Here is an 8,324-nt window from a genome sequence, read left to right as displayed (position 1 = left end):
CGCCCCTTCGCGGAAGCCGACTGACCAATCCCGCCGGAGCTCTGCGGCGACCCTCGGAGGCCCGCTCCCAGCAGCCCCCGCGCGGGGCGGGGCCAGCCCGCCCCCCGGCCCCGGCCAGCCAATCACCTTCCAGGAAGGGAGGCCGGCTCTCGGCGTCAGAAGGGCGGCGGGCGCGACCACTAGCGGGTGCGCTCGGAAGCCGGGGGACTCGCTAACCATCACAATGGCTCGTGCTACGGCCCCGCCGCGACCGTGAGGGGCGGTGGTGACAAAGGGCTCCTGGTCCCCTGAAAGCGAGCCAGCCTCTCTACGAACTTGGGGCAGCCTTTCAGACAGGCAGGCGCACCACATATTAAGCAAATCTGGTTCCATTTCTTGGTAGAGCGTTGAAAGAAATTTATTATCTTTAATTTCAAGCCAAATGTTTCATTCACTGAGATAGCTGAGAACCAAGTAACACAGCTGAGGCAGCTCGAGGGGCATTTTATTGGCCTGCGTTGCGTGGACGCGGACTGCTTTTCTCGGAAGCGCAAGTTCCTGCTCCGTGGGAGACCGTGGGAAGCGCACCAAAAGATTCTTTGGTGGTGGGGCGGGATCGCCACTTAACAGCCCCAGCTGCTGGAGGTTTGGGCCGCGGCGAGTCCCGCACACGTTCGCGGTCCAAGGGCACCTCCTGGTGGCAGAAGGGAAGCTACCGGATGGATACTCACTGGGAAACTCCAATCAGGCCTTGACAATAGAGACTGATGGACCGACGTTATCCGAGTAGCGTGTACCAGGGTGTTTGTCAATTGATTTTTTTGTGGCGTGGGGTGAGGGACTCACTATTCCTTCTTACAGTGACTCCATGACAGTGTCTCAGATGCTATCAGGCAATATTACCCAGGCTGCCTCTCTGGGAGGTTTCTTTCTGTGTAAGCAAATCATAATAATAAACCAAACCCACTGCCATCAAGCTGACTCAAGCTCAGGGACCCTATAGGACAGACATGTTACTTGGATCCACAATCTAAGCTCATGGAAGCAAGCAACAGTCAAGAAATCAAGTGATGTATTACATTGGGTACATCGGCTGCAAAAGACTTAAGTTTGAAAGAGCAAAAAATGTCCCTTTGAGGACTAAAGCGCACCTGACAAGCCACAGTGTCGCCTCATATGGGTTGCCTCACAGGCAGTGAAAGCTGGACATTGACTGAAGGAAACCAGAAAAGAATCAACGCCTTTGAATTATGATTGATGAAACTAAAAACAAGACAAAACCAGTTCACTGCCATCAAGTTGATTCTGACTCCTAGTGGCCATATGGGACATCGTAGAACTTCCCCCTGTGGGTTTCAGTGTCTTAGAATGTCTCCTTTTCCTCCTGTAGAGTAGCTGGTGGTTTCAAACTGCTGACCTTGAGGTTAGCTGCCCAATGTATAACCTCCTACACCACCAGGGCTCTTCGATGTTGGTGAAGAATATTGAAATTACCATAGACTGACAACACATAAATCTGCTTTGGAAGAAATACAGCCAGAATGCTCAGTAGAAGCGAAAAGAGGAGATGTCTCGCGTACTATGGACATGTTAGCAGAAGGGACCGGTCCCTGGAAAAGGACATCATGCTTGATCAAGTAGAGCATCAGCAAAAAAGAGGAAGACCCTTTAGGAGATGGGTTGACACAAGGACTGGAACAACCGACGTGAGGATGACGCAGGACTGGAGGGGGCGTCCTTGGAAAGGACTCAACCTACAGACACCAAGCAACAGCACCTTGGTATGATTCCTTCGCTGAATTCTTGTTTCCCAGCCATCTCAGGAGAGGCATTGCCTTTCCACTAAAAAGAAATGACTCACACACTCATCTCCTCCTACCTACTTCTATTTACCTCTCCTCTCCCCTTCTCTTCTGGGCATTTAATCAATGTTGTTCTTATGTGCCATTGAGTCTGTTCCAACTCAGAGTGACCCTATTTAATGTATATGCATATAATATGCGTGTATAAATGCACACACATATTACATACATATTAAATTACACATTAAAAATACACACACTTGTCTACAGACATGTAATTTTTCTCCTTTCCTAACTGGAGTTTCTTCCCCTGCATTCCAGGACAGACGTTTGTTTTCCCTTTATATGGCCTGTTTTTGTTTTTTCCTTTCAAACCATTGTATTAGGACCTAATCCAGACACCATACCATTCCACAGTTCCATCCTATCAAGCAGTGTTGTACGATCGCTGCCTCACAGGACAGACATCTTAAATAGAATTTGAATCTGCCATTTAAAAAAATTCCTGAGGTCACCCCAAATTAGTGGTCTCTTGATTTTGAATCTTTCATTCCGTCCCCACCCTTTCCTCTTTGCTTCTTGCCGGTCCTTCTCAGAGCTCTGGTGGTGTGATTGCATCACTTCTTCCCTCAGGCATTTTCTCACTCTGATTTATTCAGAAATTAAAGAAACACACAAGAGCACTATGGCTAGAGGATGTTACTTCGAACTAGAACAAACTGTAAGAAGTCATATTTGAGTTAATCTAGGGAAATTTGGCCTCCAGTCCCCTTCCCCCAGAGGGGACCATTTTAATGAGTTTAATCTGTGTTCTTGCAAAATATGTCTTTTAAATGGGTATTCATTTTCTTCCGCCAAAAAAAAATTTTTTTTTTCATTATAGAAAATTTTAAACAGGTGCAAGTATTAGGAGGCTATTCTGATGAACACCTATGGACACTTTGCCTAGCTTCTACAGTGAGAGCTTTTGACTGATCTTGTTTTATCTAGTCCCTCTGCCCTTTTCTTGGAGTGTTTTAAAGTAAATCCCAGTTGTAATAGTTTTGCCTGCAAGGACCTCAGTCTCGCCTTTCATTCGAACTGCACGACGCCCTTACTACCCTGAAACGTTAGTCAATGCCCTTAAGTTTCATCTGCATTATTGGGTAGTGAAAGCAGTTGACACGTTTGGCTGGTAACCGAAAGACTGGAGACGCCTTTCTATCCAGAAGCTCCTCAGAAGAACGGACTGGTGATCTACTTTTGTAAAAACCGCCCACCCACTGCCACGGGATGGATTGACTTTACGTGGGTTTCTGAGCATGTACGCTTACGGGAACAGGTAGCTTCATTTCGTTCTCCCTTGAGCAGCAGGTGGGGTTTGAACCGCAGACTTTGAGGTTAGCACCCAAGGCTTACCAGACAACATGCTCTGTTGGCAACCCTCCGGAGCACCGTTCTAGTCTGATATGCCTCCGGTCACCACGAGGAGGAGTTGACTCAATGGTCAAACTAAAGTCATCTTCGGAATTAGTGTCTCAGATAGGTCTTCATCCAGTTAGTTTGCTCTGACCTTAGAGCTGAATAGGCCGGTCACTCTGCTTATGCGCACGCTTATTTGATGTCATTGGAACTGCACGATGCCCTTTACTACACTGGAAAGTTAGTCAGTACCCTGCACTGGACTCTGTACAGTTGTGCTCATTGCTGTCTGCTGTGTTAGCTAGCTCCACGGTGTGTAACCACCATCTCTGGGCACAGAACTCAGGTGCCCTCCAATGCCTTGCCGGAGTTGTGCTCCATTAATATGACCCTTCCAGCTATCATCTCTGATGTGATATATAATCATTCTGGATGTCACGTGCCTGTGGCTGTGGTCCTGTTTGGGAAGGCATCAAGCATCTGCTACCAAACAGGAAGGCCATGAGACTGAGTGCTGGCCTCAGTAGAGGGTGTGACTGGGACCACATTCTTATCGTAATGACTCTCACTGACCATGCATGTAAGGAATTCTATGCTACAGCTCGAAGGAGAGAGAAAACGGTTTCTGTGGTAACCTGGGGAAAAGCCTGGCTAATTAAGACTAGTAGGAGGCCAAGGCCTACGGACACATGTCAGAGGCCCCAGGTCCTATGTGTACAAATAAGATAGAGTCGAGGGGTAGAAAGTAGATGATTACGTGTGGGTGACATGCGATTGTACCATGTAACTCCCACCAAATGAGCTTTCCCTGCATGGCTCTGAGACGAGTGCTGGTGCTGAGTTGGGCTGCGATCCGAAAGGTTGAAACCACCAGCAGTTTGAAACCACCAGCAGCTCTGCAGGAAAACACAGGGCTTTCTCCTCCAGTCAACAGTTCCAATCTTGGAGACTCATGAGGTAGAAGCTGACTTGACATAAGGAACGCCATTGTAAGACGTTTGAGACTCTTCTGGACCTTTCTCCGGCCTCTGCTCTCGGAATGTCCTGTGAGGTCAAAGTGTCCTTCGGAATGTGCTGTTGGAGCAGACTGTCCTCCACACCTTGACTGTTCCCAGAATGGGCCCCACTGTTTTTCTGCACACACACACTTGTTCTGGCTTCTGTAACTGTGTGCACAGTTGTGTAGGAAGAAGCCAGACCTACCACCAGTCTTCCAGGCTGGGGTTTTGACCTTTAGAAGCTGACCCCTCGCAAAGGGGCTGCTGGGGGTTTGAGAGATGTTTGGTCATCCGGCAGCCACTGGCGCATTAATGAAGACTCTGAATTGGAACTTGGGGCTGAGAGTGGTCACTGTTGGCTTGCGACAGCCCGAGCCTGTCTTACAGGGTCACTAGGAGTCGCTGTTGACTCAGTGGCAGTGAGTTGTTTTTTTTTTGCAGGGTCTGCTAAGAAGGGGAGGTTACTGATAGGATTCACCTGTGAGTATCTGCCCACAGGTTTCCCTGCAGTGTCCACTGAGGAGCAGGAAGTGTGACCTCACCCCCGGCAAGAGCCAGGAATGGAGGGAGTCCTCTGGCTCCAGCATCTGGCTCACCCAGGGCTGCGGGAGATATGTCCTCCAACTTCCATGCGTTCCGTGGGACACTGATTTGCCGAACCCAGAGATGTGAGAGGGTCTACTCAAGGGAGGAGTGGGGTGAAAATGGATCCCACTTTTGTCTTGCAAAAATCGGACTTTGGGGACTTTTTCCATCTTCAACTCCTGGGGACTAAGGAGCCCTGTTGGTGCTCACCACAAGGTCAGCAGTTCAAAACCACCAGCCGCTTCTTGGGAGGACAATGAGGCATTCTAATTCCATACAGATGGACAGTCTCCGAAACCCACAAGGGCAGTTCCAGTTCTAACTTGTTGCTACGAGTCGGTGTTGACTTGGCTTTTGGGGTGTGTGTGTAACTCCTGGGGGACTGGTTTTGTATTAATTCCTACAAAAGAAAGTATCGCACCGCTATTGTTAATAGTGCTGCCATGGCCCTAATGGAGGGTCTGAAGATTTGGGGACCGGGGGAGGGGAGAGAGCTATAAAGCCAGCATGGAGCCTTGGTGGCAGTGATTAAGCATTAGGTTAACCAAGCAGTTGGAACCCGTCAGCCACTCTGAAACGCTGGGGCAGTCTGCCGTCCTGCACATCAGCCTTGCAAAATCCTGGGCTAGGTCTCCGTCGTCATAAAGCCAGGGTGGAAGAGCTTGGTTGCTGGCTCGTAAAGTAAACCTAGAGCTAACATGTCTACTCATGCCATTGAGTTCCTTCTGCCCCACAGCACCCCTGTAGGGCAGAGTAGAAGCTTCTGCAGGTTTCTGGGACAGGAAGCCTCTCTCCCACAGAGAGGTTGGTGGGTTGGAAGTGCTGACCTTGGAGTTCTCAACCTCGCCTCAATTCACGACATCACCAGGGCTCAACTTGCCTAAGTCGTGCCACTGTTCTCTGGAAAAGCTGTCTTGTACTGTCCCATCTGGACCGGTGAGTCCCATGAATGCTTACCCGACAAGCCTCCACCCTCTTTCGTATCCCGCATTTGACACGATCCAGTCTTCTAATATTGCCACTCTTAATAAACGACCCTATCAGGCATGGTGAACTGCCTCTGTGGGCTTCCGAGACCATACCTCGGTATTTTAATAGGTACGTATGAAATGTTCCACTAGTGCAGTGGTTCTCAACCTGTGGGTCGAATGACCCTTTCACAGGGGTCACCTAAGGCCATTGGAAAACACATAACTATTTCACAATTATAATTACATATTGTTTTGTGATTAATCAGTTTTTAAAAAAAATATATGGAACGCTTCACAAATTTGCGTGTCATCCTTGCTCAGGGGCCATGCTAATCTTCTATCGTTCTTATTTCAGTATATGTGCTGCTGAAGCGAGCAATTTCTAAATGAAAACACATCCTACATATCAGATATTCACATGATGATTCACAACAGTAGCAAAATGACAGTTATGAAGTAGCAACAAGAATAATGTTATGGTTGGGGGGTCACCACATGAAGTGTACTAAAGGGTCGCAGATTGGGAATTTGAGAACCACTGCACTAATGTTTTATTTCGTATTTCTGACTACTTATGATTTTAACCAAGTCTTATTAAATCTTTGGTGGTTTTCTACAAAAAATTTTATTCCTAAAAATTAAAAAAAATCGCTGTATGAGTCCCTAATAAAATGTAAAAAAAAAAAAAAGAGGGGAAAAAAGAAAATGATTAGGGCAAAGAATGTATAGATGTGCTTTATACAATTGATGTATGTATATGTATGGACAGCGATAAGAACTGTATGAGCCCCTAATAGTTTTTAAAAAATTTAAAAAAATCAATTATGGTCCTATCTGTTGCCCATTCTTTTTTTCAGGCTGTTATTGATTTATGGGATATTCTTATATATATATATATATATATTTCTTATATATTCTTGATGTTTCTTAGTATGTTTCTCTGTGAGTTATTTTGTCCACATAATTTTGGCATCTCATTAAGTAGAGAACATTAATTTTGATATAAACTTTTTTGGCCTTAAAAATCGGTTCTTGTATGAGTCCCTAATAAAATGTGAAAAAAGAGGAGAAAAAAAATGATTAGGACAAAGAATGTACAGATGTGCTTTACACAATTGATGTATGTATATGTATGAACTGTGATGAGTTGTATGAGCCCCTAATAAATTGTTTAAAAAAATCGGTTCTTTTGGACTATTGTCTAAGCCTGAGACACGATCGTCTACGTCGTCTTTAACTTTGTTCAAGGCTTTCATCCACTCGGAGCTGCTCAGTGGGAATGTGTATGAGCCACCTGTAAATCACCCAAGAATAATGCCGAACTGAAATTTAGTTACTTTGAGACCTGATGTATCTACCACATGACAAACACACAGACACACACCCTCACTGCCATTGAGTCAAGGCTGACTCTCAGCAACCCTACAACAGGGCAAACAACCTCTGTGTTTCTGAGACTATAACTCTTTGTAAGAGTAGAAAGCCCATCTTTCTCTCACAGCAGTTGGTGGCTTTGAACTGCTGGCCTTGTGGTTAGCAGCCCAACACATAACCACGACACCAGCAGGGCTCACTTTTAAGTCAAGACATGTTGTCGGTGTTGAGGGGCCATGGAGTTGACCCATTCATGTGACAAAACAAAATGTTGCTGGGGGGTCCTGCGCACGGCATCTCCATGACTGGTGGGGTGTTTGCTGTTTTTCTTGTGCCAATGTGCTCATTGAGTTTCTCTCGTGCTTGCGGACCTGTCTTGGTTAAGCCCCCGAAGGATTCCACTCGGTTCCATGACGACTTCTGCACGTGAGAAAGGGATGGCTGTTTGCTATTCTGGATTGAATTCTGGGGTTGTGTTGTGCTAGCCCTGGGCCTGCCCACACTGACCGGTCTATTTCTGTCAAGACTGGTGACGGACGGTCAAGGGGCTAGGCAGCCAGGACTCCTGGCTGGTTTCACCAAAGATGGGGGCAACTTTCTGAGAAAGATCTTTGAGCCCTTGAAGCACAATGAGGAGACAGTGGTGGCGGCAGTGGGAGGTGACCAATGAGTGGACATTTCCATCAATCTCTTGAGTGCTAGGCTAAATACCAGTACCCAGAAACTTCTAATTGCCAAGTGGAGACAAGGCAGATGCTACTTGTTTCATAGACTTCATCAGATCTGGAATGTTCTCTGTATGTTGGGATGAACCTTGTGGCTGCTCCCTTGGCCCTCTACCAGGTTGTTCAGCAGGCCCACCCTGTGTGTTCAGTTCCCCACTGTCAAGTGGAGCAGAGACAGCCACCAGGCTGCGGCATGCTCTGCACTTGCTGCCTTATATCCAGGAGGATGTGCACACGGAGCATCATAGTAGAGGAGTCAGGGCCTGAACTTCTTTGATCTAAGACGATGCTGGGACCTGATCAACCCAGAAAAGGAGGTCATCATCATGGGGACAGGAGTCCAAAATAGGGAGGTGGTCTTTTGAGGGCCTGGAGGCTGTGGGCAGAGCCGAGACTGACATGCAAACCTGGAGCCAAAGGGGAGCCCCTGGACGTTAAGAGAGGACAGTGGTCAGGAAAGCAAGGACACCTGGAGTCCAGAAGAGAAGC

The 8,324-nt window shown here is 47.2% G+C and overlaps 1 non-coding gene across 1 annotated transcript; it reads right to left on the bottom strand.

Annotated features, from left to right (window-relative positions):
- Window positions 1-6,012: 6,012 nt before the first annotated feature.
- On the bottom strand, window positions 6,013-6,115 carry LOC142447513 (U6 spliceosomal RNA). The gene has a single exon (XR_012784210.1). It is a non-coding gene; the product is annotated as a U6 spliceosomal RNA (small nuclear RNA).
- Between the last annotated feature and the right edge of the window lie 2,209 nt (window positions 6,116-8,324).

Source organism: Tenrec ecaudatus, chromosome 4, assembly GCF_050624435.1.
Source record: "Tenrec ecaudatus isolate mTenEca1 chromosome 4, mTenEca1.hap1, whole genome shotgun sequence".
Lineage (NCBI taxonomy): Eukaryota > Metazoa > Chordata > Mammalia > Afrosoricida > Tenrecidae > Tenrec > Tenrec ecaudatus.
Note: the sequence above shows the minus strand (reverse complement) of the source record. Positions and strands in the feature narration are given on the sequence as shown.